The 16,706-nt window shown below is 41.8% G+C and overlaps 1 protein-coding gene across 2 annotated transcripts in view; it reads right to left on the bottom strand.

Moving 5' to 3' along the window:
- The window catches only part of LOC134225937 (RNA-binding protein fusilli-like), a 333,936-nt gene that overhangs the window by 37,452 nt on the left and 279,778 nt on the right, over nucleotides 1–16,706 (bottom strand). The gene's annotated exons all lie outside the window — the stretch shown is intronic.

Raw genomic sequence — 16,706 nt, 5'->3', positions numbered from 1 at the left:
GTAGTCCTCTACAGACATGAAAAATGATGCTCGAGGAGGACTTGCAAGCACTCGGACCATTTTTGGCGGTGTGCAAGAAGACGATGTGCGCCGGCGAAGGATGAACCACGAGCTCGCCCAGCTGTACGGCGAACTCAGTATCCAAAAGGTAGCTAAAGCCGGAAGGGTACAATGGGCAGGGCATGTTTAAATAATGCCGGACAGTAACCCTGCAAAGATGGTGTTTGCTTCCGATCCGGCAGGTACGAGACGGTGTGGAGCGTAGCGAGCAAGGTGGGCTAACCAGGTACAAAACGATTTGGCGAGCGTGGGGCGCATTCGAGAATGGAGAGATGCGGCATCGAATCGTGTATTGTGGCGTCAAATTGAGCTTGAGCTTGAGCTTGATTGACTGCTCGTAGTTGCTACTCCATTATGACCAGATCAGCTGTTCTTGCACAGGGAACCAACAGATGTTTGCTTGGGACTAGCACACATCTTCAATGTACAAGTACTGGTGATCTCATTTGTTAGGTCATACTGGCGCCTGCCACGTCAGAATGCAAGTCAATGTAGGGAAGGGGGAGGAAATGATGATGCAATCACTCGCCCACCGCAAGCCGAATATACCTCTGCACTTGCCACGAGTTCATGCGGAATTTGTTGGAATTTCTGGGTTAGGTTGGAGAGGCAGAGGTCCGTCTTGGTTAACGAGCTGCCAATGTGATAGGTAGGAGTTGGGAAATGATGGAATTTCTTTCTAATTGGATGTAGGAAACGAGCTCCATAGTTCATTTCCAATTCTAGCAGATTACTGTTAGAATACTCAAGTTGAAGGTATAAGGAATAGTAATGGAAACGGTATAAAAGTCCATTTCCAGTTCTAGCGATTGCTAGAACATGAGAAATAAAGAGAAATATACAAAGTAGGAGAATGGAACGGACCTGGGATTGAACCCACGACCTCCTGCGTATGAGGCAGAAGCAGTAGCCATATGACTACCAAGCCCGATTCGAAACAAGAGAGATCACGCACAGAACTGATAAATTTTATTACCGGCCGCGCAATGCAGAACGCAATAATTCGGCCGACCGCGCGATCGTTCTGCTTTCCGAAACAAGAGAGATCACGCACTGAACTGATTAATTTTATTACCGGCCGCGCAATGCAGAACACAATAATTCGTCCGACCGCGAAATCGTTCTGCTGTCCGAAACAAGAGAGATCACGCACTGAACTGATTAATTTTATTACCGGCCGCGCAATGCAGATCACAATAATTTGTCCGACCGCGCGATCGTTCTGCTGTCCGAAACAAGAGAGATCACGCACAGAACTGATAAATTTTATTACCGGCCGCGCAATGCAGAACACCATAATTCGTCCGACCGCGAAATCGTTCTGCTGTCCGAAACAAGAGAGATCACGCACAGAACTGATAAATTTTATTACCGGCCGCGCAATGCAGAACACCATAATTCGTCCGACCGCGCAATCGTTCTGCTGTCCGAAACAAGAGAGATCACGCACTGAACTGATTAATTTTATTACCGGCCGCGCAATGCAGATCACAATAATTTGTCCGACCGCGCGATCGTTCTGCTGTCCGAAACAAGAGAGATCACGCACAGAACTCAAATCGTGTATTGTCGCGTCAAATTGTTGATTAAGTGTTATCTGTTTAAATATAAACTTAAGAAAAGAAATAGCGTGTTCCAAGACTCCTGGGAGGGACAGGTTCCACGGTTTTCAAGGAATTTAGATCCCCTGAGACCTTTTGTTGTAATCTGAAGCCATTACCTCTTACGACGTATGTCAAACGAATGAACTATAATACTTCGCAGTATTATACCACTTCAAATGTAATGAGACTCTTCACTAAGACTCTACAGACTTCAGGGTAAAAGCCTCACACTGAGGAGCAGTGTCGCTGGAATACCGTGGAACGCGTCCAAAACATACTAAGTGCCTCGAAATATTCTCAATTGATCATGGTTTGTGAAATCATAAAGTTTGACATACCGCAACGAAACCTGTCCGAACCCACTAATGTGCCTTGGAATAGTGCCAGGAAACCTGTCCGAACCCACCCATGAGCCTTGGAATAGGCTTTATTGATTGGTTTAGGTTATATCAATCAAGTATCACGGTATCAAGGTTGTGTTAGCAATTTGTTGGGCGCTGGAGGACATGTACGAAGTCCGTTGAAAGTTTGAAAGTACCAAATGAGACAGGGCTGAAGGCAAAAGTTATACCAGGGATTCGATGATCCGAATATATGTAAAAGGGTTCAACCACTAAGAGCAATCGGATCTGCAAAAGTATTGTTGCTAGGAATTGTTATTAACTAAATAATGCGATCACGTACACGCGCGTGCATACAATTATAATAATTATTATTTCAACTTAAAACGGCTACGCAGTTGGGGGTTGGAAACGTTGGACAAATATAAATCTTGTTTTAATCCTTACAGACTGCGTAGCTGTTTCAAGTTGAAATAACATTAAACGGTCGATCATTCGAAAGTAAATAATTATTATTTGTAATTTTCCAAAGTGTGTCTATGTCTTGTAAGGACGTAGAAGTTCGGTTCCACGCAAATGTAGATTCTGGGGAATTCAACGAAAATTGCAGATAGGGTAGATGTACGAGTCGTGGCTATAGCACCAGTTCTCGCACTAGTGCATTATATACCAAGGGGCACATCACATCACCACAATATGTTTAATGATCAGTGAACCATATTCATATGACCAGTGTTGGTAGAATCATGCTCTAATCTCACTTACCGATGCCTCATGCGCGAGCTGACTCGGTTGCGATTCTGCACGGAGAGCATCGGGCATGAGTTTTTCACGCAGAATCGCATCGTTTCGCCCATTCGCTGAAAAATGATTTTGCTCCAAAAGGTGTCAAAATCCAATCGAAACGTATTTTATGTTTACGTATGGATTTATTATCCATTGTTTTAAGCAAAGAAAGTTATTCCGACGAATTTAACAAAGAAGAACACGCAAACATCACGCAATGATGCAAATCGCGAGTCGAATCATGGACGATTCCCTGAGCCATGAGTCGGGTGAGGTTTGCCTCGCGCTTGATTTGAATCGTGGATGAGATTTGAGAAGTTTTATTTTTTTTATATTAATCTCCTCCAAATTAAAGAAGGAACCAAAATTAAGACCAGTGCCACAACTGGTACATGCGTTGCTATTATGTATTAAACAATTTTGGTACTATCACGAATTTTAATGCGGTTTTCACATTGTGTTCACATATGAACATTACCTATATGTCTTTTATATATAGTTTCAAAAATATTTGGTATTATTTGTTATAACTATGGCCACTATTGGTACACCCACCCTAGTTTTATCTTCGCAGATCCATCTACGAATTATGCCATAGTTCATGCTATTTTATTTGTCAAAGTTGTATGTGTATTGAATACTCCAATCACCACTATTGTTATGAACTCAGTTGAAAATGGTAATATTTTATTATATAAAGTGAAATAAACCAAGTTATTGTCATTTTAAACCATGTTTGTACCTTTGACTGTCTTTTTTAAAATCCGTGCTGGAGGTGAGGCTCAAACAGCCTATATCGTATTTCATCCCATTCGGGAAAGACGTTAGCTATGAAACTCATATGAGTCCCTTTTTCTTTGATAATGGGACTCATATGCGGTCATTTTCAAGATGAGACAAATAGGCTTGATGTTTGTCCCTCATTTTCTCAATTTGATGTTTTTGCCTTTCTCGTACAACAAAGTTGTACCAGAAAGGCTTTCATTTCACTCCCAAAACGTACTTTTTATAGAGCGCTTGTAGACCCATAGTATTATATACCATTCGATTCGGCTCGACAAACTGAGCAAATGTCTGTCTGTCCGTGTGTGTGTCCGTGTGTGTGTGTGCGTATGTGTGTGCACATTGAAACATTAGCCAATTTTTCTAGTACTAAACTTGAATCGATTTTGCTACAACAAGTTGCATTCGATGGGGAATGTTTTCTTCTTGTTCACTATTGAGTTTCATAATGATGGCACTTCTCAAAAAATAGTAAATATTCAAAGAGTTATGAGACATCATTATTTCGTAACAAATAAGCTATCGATTTTCTAGGTTATGTTCTCCCAAGACACAATTTATTCGAAACCGGCACACTGACAGCATAGAATACACAGCTTACACGGAAGAAAAAACTTCACAAAGAAACATAGAAACCCATTAATGAGTTAAAAGTACCTATTTTAAGTTTTAATGTATAACCTGAAAATTCTCGTCTATTTATTCAAAATGACCTAAGAAAGATATTTTCATGAATGAATTTTAATATTGCGATCAACAGACCAATATGATAGCCATTGATTGCAGTACACCAATTAATTCATGAATAAAAGGTGACATATGTTCTTTTTAAAAGTTAAGCGTCATTTCTACCATTTCTTTCCCCTATGGGCCGATGTGAGCAGTGAGAAGTGAAAAGTGAGACGTGAGAAGTGCGAAGTGAGGAGTGAAAAGTAAGAAGTAAGAAATGAAAAATGAGAAATGAAAAATCACCAGATGATCCGAAATGAAAACAAAAATGTTTTTCCAAATTTAATCTAGACTATCCTTTGAAAAGAGCTGAAATTTTTTTGCGAATGTTTTCAAATCGATATAATAGAAAAACGACGCATCCCACAAAAAAGTGTTGTATGGGTGACCATCGCAAAATCAGTCAAACTTTCTAGTGAAAATATCGGAAACAATCCAAATTGAGCCCTACACTGAAAAAAATCAGTTTAAAAATTTTAAAGTCGATTTGCAAAAAAACGCCCTTTTTTATTTAAATGAAATTTTGTCTCAAGATAGGTGATTATGTTCCCTACCAACCGTCCATACATCGCAAGCTGGGCACTCTTAAGGAAAAAAAGTTTTTCTAACAAAAACTTTTTCTTGTCGGAATTATTTTCAGTGTATTTTCATCTGAAATTAAACCAATGAAAGCCATCGTTATAGAACCCCAAGCAAATCTATTTTTATGATACATTGTCTAATTTAGTCACTAAATATAGTTTGTTTTTAAATTAAGAGTAATATTAAGAAGGGGTTTATATCTTCAAAAAATATTATATTCCATTATTAGCTTCTTTAGTTGCGACCAGTTACGACCAAAACATTGTACTCTGCCTGACTGTACAGGAATACTTAATATGAGTATATTATGTATACATATGTTAAATCCACCCTTAAAGACACTGAAAAATCAATTCCGTCAAGAAAAAGTTTTTGTTAGAAAATTTTTTTCCCTTCAAAGTGCCCAGCTTGCGATGTATGGACGGTTGGTAGGAACATAATCACCTATCTTGAGACAAAATTTCGTCCAAATCGAAAAGGGCGTTTTTTGCAAATCGACTTTAAATTTTTAAATCGATTTTTTAGTGTAGGGTTCAATTTTGAGTTTTTCAAAAAGTTTTATTAGAAAGTTTGACTGATTTTGCGATAGTCACCCATACAACACTTTTTTGTAGGAAGGGTCGTTTTTCGATTATATCCATTTGAAAAATCAGTAAAAACAAGTTTGACCCTTTTCAAAAGATAGTCTGAATCAAATTTGAATAAACTAAGTATGCACTTTTCTTTTAACTGCACTTCTTAAATATTGACCAATAAATTTACAAAAGTCAACTTAAACAATCAGAACACTTGCAAGTTCCCAAAAGTTCTATTTGGCTTTACGCATTTTATTACATTTCCGCATAACTTTTCAAAAGGACCTAAGTAAATTTTTTTCATGAATTCTCGCTTAACTTTTCAAAAGGACGTAAGTAACATTTTTTTTCATGAATTAATTTGAATACTGCAATCAATATTGTGATTCTCGAGATATTATAGCATTTTGCTCATTCACCTCTGCCTCGCTTAGTTGTGCGCCCCTAAGGTATTGTGTCATATTATGGTACTTTACTCAATTTAAGTGTAGAATATTACATCACAAATTAAACATAATTGCACTACCAATATCCACTTAAACAATATCCCGAACGCAACACAGGCGAAAGAAAAGCAAAAAACTACTAAACCTCGAACAATTTCACTTAAAAATATCTTTTCGTAAAGGGACGACAATATGCTACATACCTTACAAGCGAATGTGGAAAAGCTTACCGAAAGCTCACATCTATTTGACATTGGTTTATTTACTTTTTTGCATGGCGCACAACTCGGCGCATGGGACCCGGCGCGTAACTGGTGAGCCAGTATGCTAATTTTAGAAAAGAATCGCAATAGCTTTCATGTTGTTCTGTTGATTGCAGTACTCAAATTAATTCATGAAAAAATGTTACTTAGGTCCTTTTGATAAATTATGCAAGATCTATAGTACAGCAGAAAGTCCATTGCTGATAAACGATCATTTCGAACAATACACCGCAGATTGCTGGTTAATTTTTTTGACATATACTCTGTCTCGCTCAAACCAACAGCGAATAATCTAGCGACTACTTTAACGAACTATTTAAGGAACAGCTACTTTAACCGACCGTGTCCATTTAGCAAGTACGGTGTTGAACATAATCTGGAGATTAAAATAACACTTAATAAAGTTTAAAAAAACTTAGCAAGTAACCGCACAATATTGAGTAAAACAAATTAAGGGTGTAGCATTTCTGCATGCGGTGAATAAATTTCGCACCGTGTATATAACTGACAGCATGAATGTTTGTGTTGCTTCTTTCGTGCTTTATTGATGATGCTAACCTCTCAAGCAAAGTTTTCCAAAGCTTCAAATGTGGAATACGAAAACTAATGGACGAACACACACGCGCTAGAGACCCGAAGCCGATGACTTCATCCGCCTCAACACAGCTGTAAAAGTTTCGTCGTTGGAAATAAAAATCGCATACCTACACGGAGAAATGAGAAAACCCAAAAGTGGGTGTTTTTTCACCCATCTTGGAAATAAGTGGACTAACCCATAAGGTGGGTAAAGTACGTCTACCCATAAGTGGGTAGGGAGTCTGTACGTCAAAAATGATGTATACTTTTCACCCATCTTCTTAGAAAGAAAAATGTAGCTAGATGGGTGAAAAATACCCATTTTGATAAACATTTTTTGCGGTTTTGAGGATTTGGTGATATTGATGATATTAAACCGAAATTATTTACATAAATCGACACGTAGTTTATTTATTACCTCTTTATATTTAGTAGTATATACATAATAAAGGTTCAACTAGCAATTTTAAATGAAAATCTCAGCTTAAAATCGTTGCCCTTCAAGTCATTCTGGGTGCTAGCAATCTCGCTCTGGTAATTCAGTTTGAAGTCCGTCAATATTTCCATTTCTTGATTGGTCATGCCGTCGGATAAAATAGCAAGGATGAAACATCGTCAGGAACAAAAATAATCTAGGAAAAACATACAATTGATGCATGAGCTAAGGATGTTTGGTTACATTCATTTGATTGAAATCCCGGAAACACTTACCTTTAAGCTTTTCGGAAGCGGTAGATCCAGACTAAAAAATAAACACAGGCCTAAACATTCTAATAAAATAAATTGTCCTAATAAATAATTGCGAACGGATATCTGAACCTCGATCTGAACTCAGACGACAAATGTTTTTGCAAAAATAGTGCTAAGTATTTTTTCATCCATAAACGAGTGAAAAATACACATGTTCCGCACAAAACAGAGCTGTCTAAAGATGGGTATTTTCCACTCATTTAGCAAAATTTGAAATCACCCACCTTTTTGACAGCCTCATATAGCTTCCGAAGGTGGGTGATTTTAAGACATAAAATGTGTATTCGCAAATCTCCGTGTACGTACATGCTTTCTCGTACGCTCGTTACGTTTGCTGCCATTTTGTTTCATGCTTTGGAAGGAAAGAAGAGGCGTGTCATTAAGGACATAGTTGGAAGAGTACCACGATGGCCGCCAATATGGCACCGGACCTTCCATGGGCCAACCCCACACCTCCCGCACTCCTCTCCCACCAACATTCGAATGCATCGAACAGCATCGAACAAAAGTTTAATATTCAAATTACTAACCTGCTCACAGCATATTTATCCACTTCCCGTGATAATGAACATGTTTATCCAAAGAGTCTTATGCATTTCGGCTCGAATAATATCATAAATCAGCAGTTTCGTGCCATTTTATTAGCCGTTCGCGATTTGTTGGGCTTATCACTGCACTTCACTTCTTCTCAAAGGGCACTGAAAAAATCAAGTTTTCACTCACTTCTCCGCACATGAGGAGCCCGAAATGTTGATGGAATGCAAATTAAACATCACTTTTCGAAATCAGTCACTTGTTTAAACCGAAAACTTAATATAAACTGTTAATTTTGCCCGAAAAAAACGATTAAAAACTGATCGCGGAGCGAATGTAAACAACGGCACCGGCAGCAGCAGACTAATAATTAGGGTGGCTCAAAAAATAATTTTGCTCAGCCACGCTCAGTCGATTGTGATTTATAATTTGGGTGTCATCCGATGGCTTGGGCTGGTTTCAATAGAGGCTTACCGTGCACAAGTCGTTTCAGGTTTGTATGACAGTTTATATGGCGAGGTTGAATTTAACATTATTCTGATTGTGGTGCTTCGTCATTGGGCCCTGGCGAGGGGGGAGACCATATGACTGGATGAAATATTCAAGAGCTTCAACTCCATAGACAATCCATATTGAATGGTCGTTCCATTAGTTGCGAATCGATTTTAATCGAGGTTGCGAATCTTTAGCATGATAATTAGGCTTCTCAGAAGGCATCAGTGAAACGTGCAATTCAACAAAATACCCAGAATTTGTCTTTGATATCTATCGCACCAGGGGCAGATACTGCTAGTCTAGTCTGTCCACACTATCGCACCAGGGGCAGATGCTTCATACAAAAAGTGTGACATGGGGGTGAGTGGGGTATAAAATGCTATTTTTGCGTTACGTAATCAATGGATCTTTCCTGCGGTGTGGTTTTCTTTCAGTGAAGTCCCTGGAATGTTGCTTTCAGCTATGTGGGTTCTCTTTTCGCCAGCGTATGGAGGGGAGGCACTGTAGCCAGTGTAATAAAAGGTTTAGTTTCCATACAAACTTGAACCGGCTTGCGCTCAACCACTTTTTGTTCAAATCGGTTTTTGGAGGACACTCGGAGCATGGGACGGAATTGAGTGAGCGTGGTGGTGCTGGGTCGTTTTTTGAACCACCCTACTAATATTCTTTGTTTTTTTTTAAAAGACACCAATACTACTACAGTATATGACAGTTTTTATTGTACAAATACTTTCAAAGCTTTGTTTTGGTACTCAACCCACCTTCACCTTAAGGCTAACTGCTTTTTGGTTTGGGTGGTTTGGTTGGTTTGGGTGGAATGATGGTGTAGTTTGGGCATATGGGTGATTTGAACATAACGTTCGTTTTCATACACCTCCTTATTTCCATATTATGCGGCTTTTTTTTTTCATTAATATTTATGTGAATTGTTGGTTTCATTTTCACAAATGTACTTGTACAATTATTACACAAAGGGATGCAAAATCAATGTATGACATACAACTATGTAGTATGATTGAACTTAAATATTACATTGGTGAAAAAACACTACGTGGGAATCAGGAAAGTTGGAAACATATCGAATTTTAATCCATATGTATTTTTCAAAACGCGCCGTTGCGCTAATCATTGTATTTACTATCGCTAATCATTGTACTACCGCACGATCGCATATTTGTAACATATGCATTTTTCCTTTCTCGTACAACAAAGTTGTACCGAAAGGCTATATGATTGCTAAAAAACTTGATAGAAGGCCCGGAGACCCATAGTGTTATATACCGATCGACTCAGCTCGACAAACTGAGGTGACGTCTGTTTTTTGTGTATGTGTACAAATTTTGCAGGCACACTTTTTAGAACTTAGAATTATCCGATTTACTCGCAACAAGTTGCATTCGACGGGGAATTGTTTGCTATTGGAAATGGGCCCGATCATTGCTTTTCGGAATTATTGAAAAACATTGTTTTTCCCCAAAGGTCCCCCTTGAAAATTCAAAGAACAATTTTTTTTGAATGGTGGCAAGGCAAAAATATTAAAAATGATCGAAAAAATGTGATCTATTCCCCCAAAGAGCTTTTTTTGACCTTTCTAATGTGATTTTTATAATGCACGAGAAAGGCATCATCACTGCTAGGTGGATTAATCTGGGTTTTTTTTTTTCATATGGGACTAATATGCATCATAGGCAGTATAAGCTATATTGTAAAAAGGCCTCGCAACACACATTGGAAGCTAACAGAGCGTTTATTCAGCCAAAAATAGGCTTATGCAGCTAAAAAACTAGCTTACTAAGCTTGAATTGTTTGTTGGGCTTGAAGTCTTCTTTCAAAGCAGTCCGGAAGCCTGATTTGAAGAGGCTTCTTTCAAGAGGCTCGGAAGCCTCCTTTCAAGAGGCTCGGAAGCCTCCTTTCAAGAGGCTCGGAAGCCTCCTTTCAAGAGGCTCGGAAGCCTCCTTCCAAGAGGCTTGGAAGCCTCCTTCCAAGAGGCTCGGAAGCCTCCTTCCAAGAGGCTCGGAAGCCTCCTTCCAAGAGGCTCGGAAGCCTCCTTCCAAGAGGCTCGGAAGCCTCCTTCCAAGAGGCTTCTTTCAAGAGGCTCAGAAGCCTCCTTCCAAGAGGCTCGGAAGCCTCCTTCCAAGAGGCTTGGAAGCCTCATTTCAAGAGGCTCGGAAGCCTCCTTACAAGAGGCACGGAAGCCTCCTTACAAGAGGCACGGAAGCCTCCTTTCAAGAGGCTCGGAAGCCTCCTTTCAAGAGGCTCGGAAGCCGCCTTTCAAGAGGCCCAGAAGCCTCCCTTCAAGAGGCTCGGAAGCCTCCTTTCAAGAGGCTCTGGAAGCCTCCTTCAAGAGGCCTGGAAGCCTCCTTTCAAGAGGCCTGGAAGCCTCCTTTCAAGAGGCTCAGAAGCCTCCTTTCAAGAGGCTCAGGCCTCCTTTCAAGAGGCTCAGCCTCCTTTCAAGAGACTCAGAAGCCTCCTTTCAAGAGGCCTGGAAGCCTCCTTTCAAGAGGCCTCAGAAGCCTCCTTTCAAGAGGCTCCAGCCTCCTTTCAAGAGGGCCTGGAAGCCTCCTTTCAAGAGGCCCGGAAGCCTCCTTTCAAGAGGCTCAGGAAGCCCTCCCTTTCAAGAGGCTCAGAAGCCTCCTTTCAAGAGGCTCAGAGCCTCCTTTCAAGAGGCTCGGAAGCCTCCTTTCAAGAGGCTCAGGAAGCCTCCTTCAAGAGGCCTGGAAGCCTCCTTTCAAGAGGCTCAGAAGCCTCCTTCAAGAGGCCTGGAAGCCTCCTTTCAAGAGGCTCGGAAGCCTCCTTTCAAGAGGCCTGGAAGCCTCCTTTCAAGAGGCCTGAAGCCTCCCTTCAAGAGGCTCCTGAAGCCTTCTTTCAAGAGGCTCGGAAGCCTTCTTTCAAGAGGCTCGGAAGCCTCCTTTCAAGAGGCTCGGAAGCCTCTATTTAGGAAGCACGGAAGCCTCCTTCCAAGAGGCTCGGAAGCCTCCTTCCAAGAGGCTCGGAAGCCTCCTTACAAGAGGCTCGGAAGCCTCCTTCCAAGAGGCTCGGAAGCCTCCTTCCAAGAGGCCTGTAAGCCTTCTTTCAAGAGGCTCAGAAGCCTCCTTTCAAGAGGCTCTGGAAGCCTCCTTTCAAGAGGCCTGGAAGCCTCCTTTCAAGAGGCTCGGAAGCCTCCTTTCAAGAGGCTCGGAAGCCTCCTTTCAAGAGGCTCGGAAGCCTCCTTACAAGAGGCTCGGAAGCCTTCTTTCAAGAGGCTCGGAAGCCTCCTTTCAAGAGGCTCGAAAGCCTCCTTTCAAGAGGCTCGGAAGCCTCTATTTAGGAAGCTCGGAAGCCTCCTTCCAAGAGGCTCGGAAGCCTCCTTCCAAGAGGCTCGGAAGCCTCCTTCCAAGAGGCTCGGAAGCCTCCTTACAAGAGGCTCGGAAGCCTCCTTCCAAGAGGCTCGTAAGCCTCCTTTCAAGAGGCTCGGAAGCCTCCTTTCAAGAGGCTCGGAAGCCTCCTTTCAAGAGACTCGGAAGCCTCCTTTCAAGAGGCCTGGAAGCCTCCTTTCAAGAGGCCTGGAAGCCTCCTTTCAAGAGGCCTGGAAGCCTCCTTCCAAGAGGCCTCAGGAAGCCTCCTTCAAGAGGCTCTGGAAGCCTCCTTACAAGAGGCCTCAAGCCTCCTTCCAAGAGGCTCGGAAGCCTCCTCCAAGAGGCCTGGAAGCCTTCTTCCAAGAGGCTCGTAAGCCTCCTTTCAAGAGGCTCGAAGCCTCCTTTCAAGAGGCTCGGAAGCCTCCTTTCAAGAGACTCAGGAAGCCTCCTTTCAAGAGACTCAGGAGCCTCCCTTCAAGAGGCTCAGGCCTCCCTTTCAAGAGGCTCGGAAGCCTTCCTTCAAGAGGCTCGGAAGCCTCCTTCCAAGAGGCTCGGAAGCCTCATTCCAAGAGGCTCTTAAGCCTCATTCCAAGAGGCTCGGAAGCCTCCTTCCGAGAGGCTCGGAAGCCTCCTCCAAGAGGCCCGGAAGCCTCCTTCCAAGAGGCCTCAAGCCTCCTCCAAGAGGCCTGGAAGCCTCCTTCCAAGAGGCTCAGAAGCCTCCTTACAAGAGGCTCGTAAGCCTCCCTTTCAAGAGGGCTCGTAAGCCTCCTTTCAAGAGGCTCGGAAGCCTCCTTCCAAGAGGCCTGGAAGCCTCCTTCCAAGAGGCTCAGAAGCCTCCTTCCAAGAGGCCTGGAAGGCTCCTTCCAAGAGGCTCAGGAAGGCTCCTTCCAAGAGGCTCAGGCCTCCTTCCAAGAGGCTCAGAGCCTCCTTCCAAGAGGCTGGAAGCCTCCTTCCAAGAGGCTCTGGAAGCCTCCTTCCAAGAGGCTCGGAAGCCTCCTTCCAAGAGGCTCGGAAGCCTCCTTCCAAGAGGCCTGGAAGCCTCCTTCCAAGAGGCCTCGGAAGCCTCCTTCCAAGAGGCCTGGAAGCCTCCTTCCAAGAGGCTCAGAAGCCTCCTTCCAAGAGGCTCAGGAAGCCTCCTTCCAAGAGCTCGGAAGCCTCCTTCCAAGAGGCCTCGAAAGCCTCCTTCCAAGAGGCCTCAAAGCCTCCTTCCAAGAGGCCTCAAGCCTCCTTCCAAAGGCCCAGAAGCCTCCTTTCAAGAGGCCCGGAAGCCTCCTTTCAAGAGGCTCGGAAGCCTCCTTTCAAGAGGCTCGGAAGCCTCCTTTCAAGAGGCTCGGAAGCCTCCTTTCAAGAGGCTCGAAAGCCTCCTTTCAAGAGGCTCGGAAGCCTCTATTTAGAAAGCTCGGAAGCCTCCTTTCAAGAGGATCGGAAGCCTCCTTTCAAGAGGCTCGTAAGCCACTATTTAAGAAGCTCGGAAGCCTCCCTTAACGTTGCCCGGAATGCTTCTTTCAAGATGTCTTGAAGCATACTTTCAAGAAGCTCAGAAGCATCCTTTCAAGATGCAAAGGAAGTCTCCTTTTAAGTGGCTCGAAAGTCGCAAATCAAGAGGCCCAGAAGCCTCTCTGAAAGAGGCTCAAAAGCCTCTTATCAAGAAGCGTAGAAGCCTACTTTTAAGAGATTCAGAAGCTCCTTTCAAGAGGCTCGGAAGCCTCCCTTCAAAGGTTCGGAACTATTCTTTCAAGAGGTTTGGAAGCCTATTTTCAAGAGGGGGTTCCTCAATCAATGCAAAAGTTCGAAGGGATACCTCTCAAGAAAAAGGTTGAGAACCGCTGATATAGACGGTGCGGTGTTCAAGACCTGAATATTTGGACATCATAACATTTGGAATATTAGCGAAATTGCAGCGACAAAAAAAAAACGAATGAAAAAGTATTCTTTCTTTGTGATTTCCCCGTTGAACCGCAATTAATCTACATACTTCATGCCAATTTGCTGAACCAGATCATATAATAACGCTGATGACGAAGGACAACGATTGTACGAGAATTGGTGCACGGCGTCAAACTAACTAGCAAATATCGGATATTGACCCAATTAAAAAGTGCCCTTTAAGAAATTACTAAGTCAAAAGAGTAAAAGTAAAAGATAAATTATCAGCAGAGATCAACTACAGAAGCGGTTTTCATCAAAGCGACGTGGCAAAGTGGTTTCAAAACGAAAAGCGAATGAAATTAAAGAAATTTGGTCTTGTTATGTCTTATAGCACATGAGTCTGGGAATAAAAACTCAACATAATCACTTCTTGACTTGAATTTCAAATCGTTAAAATAAGAGTGGTAAGATTTAGGGAAAATATTTAAGCTCTTTTAGTGGAATGTCTTCAACTGTCTAAGACGAGTTTAGTACTTTCCATTTAATTTACAGATACGTATTTTAACCTCAATTGTGAGGCCGTATTCAGTGTCTCGTACTTGACTCGACTTGAAGAAAACAATCCCACCTTATACTAGTTATACTACGCTAGGTACCTAATCTAATCTTATTTGACTTAAAGCAATAAGGTAATTAGTTTTATAGGTAAATAAAGTAGTCAAATAAGATTAGATTAGGTACCTAGAAGTTCATTTAGAATTGAAAAGATCCAATCTAAATAGTACAATTTCCGCTATGGGATTAAATAGTTATTAATAGTTTTAGGGCCTAAATCCTGGATTTTGATCAAAATAGTTGAAAATAGCGACTTTTTGCGAGAAAATATGACATTAATGACCTCAGCTCGAAAAAAGAGACTATTTAGAGAGACTAAAAGTGACCAAGTCATTAAAAAGTGGCCCGCTACCATGCCTGGCATTATGGTTTCAACATTTGCCATTGATCAAAACTCTCAAGAAGGATCTTCAAGTATTGGGACCAGCTGGAAGGTTGGTTTCAACGGTTCGAAGGACAAGATATTTGGCTTCCCTAATCGAATTCAAACTTATTCCAGGAAACAATGTTGGAATTATCTCGAACTAAAACAGCAGGTCTAAGAATTTTCTTAATTTTGCTGTCCAAATCCAATCAATTTGTTTTTCGAAAATTAATATAATGAAAATATTCAGCACAATGACAATAATACATTTTTAAATTCTCTGAAAGATTTTTGAATTTATTTTTTAGTAATTTTTGAAAAACATTTGGGCAGCAAAATTTTGTACATTTGAATTATTTATTCGTTGGCTCTAGATAATAACGTCTTCTGCAAACGTTTGCTTTAGCGCAAACGTTCCACTTTCGCTGACCACAGTACCATTGCGCTGTCCTATAAAAGGAAGTCGTGCAACAATGCAAATTAGAACGATGGGCACCATAGCTTAAACAAAGCTTCACTGTGGTGCGCAATTATAATCCGTAACACAAAACGATCCACTATCATTGCTGTCAATCACACATTTATTGGCATTGATGTGCAGCCCTTTCAACGAAAGATCACGCAAACTGTAAACAAACAGCGCTCTAAACACTGCCCATAACGGACTTAATACGAAGAAAGTTTCTCTCTCCTACCTAGAAAAACCATTCCGCGCAAAATCTGGAGTGACTGACGGTGGCGCCACTGCTGCTACTCCTGCTACAAGCCCTTTCGTCACAACCTCGGACCTCGTACCAGCAGCCTCATTTTTCAACTCCGGACCACTATCCGCCTGGTCCGTTAGGCAACCTTCTTGTACCACCGAATCAGCGGAAATTTCAACCTCACCACCGACACTTTCGCTCATTTTCTGAACCACACCGGTCGTACGTCGCACTGACCACGTACTACACTACGCTAGCTGGCCGGTGTGAGGTAAGCACTTGCAAATACACGCGTTGATTGAACTTTAATGACCTCCGACGACGACAACGACAAAAACGGTCGGCCAGTTCACTAAACTGTTCCACGACACGGCACAAACGGCAATTCTGAATTTGCAAATTTCGCGAAAAATCGTGGAAAGTACAAACCACGCGCGTCGGCAGTTGTAAGTCCGCTAAAGGCACCTCGTTCTAGCGTGGACAAGTTCTCTCCGTACTGCCACCACACGACGAACTCATTATGGGAGAGAGATTAGTGCAGCGGCATGAGACTTGATGATATGGGACTTGGACTTGCGATTATGAACTATTGGTTTGGTAGTGGTGTGGAAAATAACCCAGAATCGATCATTCGTTGAGCGGTAGCTAGCGGCCGGACGAATAGATGCAAATATGACCTCCTCTCATCTGTTCAGTCATGTCGAGACAATTAGCTCTGCACACTGTTAGTATGTGCTGTTAGTTTAAATGCAAATTATGGTTTACGGAATGATCTCAAAAAGAAGTTTGGCAAAAATGGTTAATTGTTTTCCAATATTCGTTTCATCGAGATTTCATAAAAGGTGATGTTTCTGTAACAAACACCAATCTTTCCAAAGACCAGTTTTGAAACATGTTAGCCAAGCTTAGATTGGGCAAGTGAATTGAGCAAGTCATTTGATTAGAATGCGAATTGGAATCTAAACACCTCCGTTCAATTCACTCGAATGGAAAGAAAGTTCAACATGTTGGACTATTGCATTCAACTAAATTTACCAAATCACTTGCCCTGCCAAAACTTAGCGTGAACTATGACGGTGCTTAATAATTTCCGAGCTTGCTGAATACTTTGGATAGTCCGTCCAGCTGTCATGTTCGAAGTAGTCTGAAAACCAACAACGAAAATATCTGAAGTATTCATCAACGTTCGATATCGATGCAATAAAAATTACAAAAAATAAAACTAAACAAACTAAAACGTCGGTACTATTTTGTTCTATTAATATGTTCCATGATAATGATTCTAAATTGGTTTT

This window comes from Armigeres subalbatus, chromosome 3 (genome assembly GCF_024139115.2).
Source record: "Armigeres subalbatus isolate Guangzhou_Male chromosome 3, GZ_Asu_2, whole genome shotgun sequence".
Lineage (NCBI taxonomy): Eukaryota > Metazoa > Arthropoda > Insecta > Diptera > Culicidae > Armigeres > Armigeres subalbatus.
The sequence above is the reverse complement of the archived record's forward strand: the minus strand, read 5'-3'. Positions and strand labels throughout refer to the sequence as shown.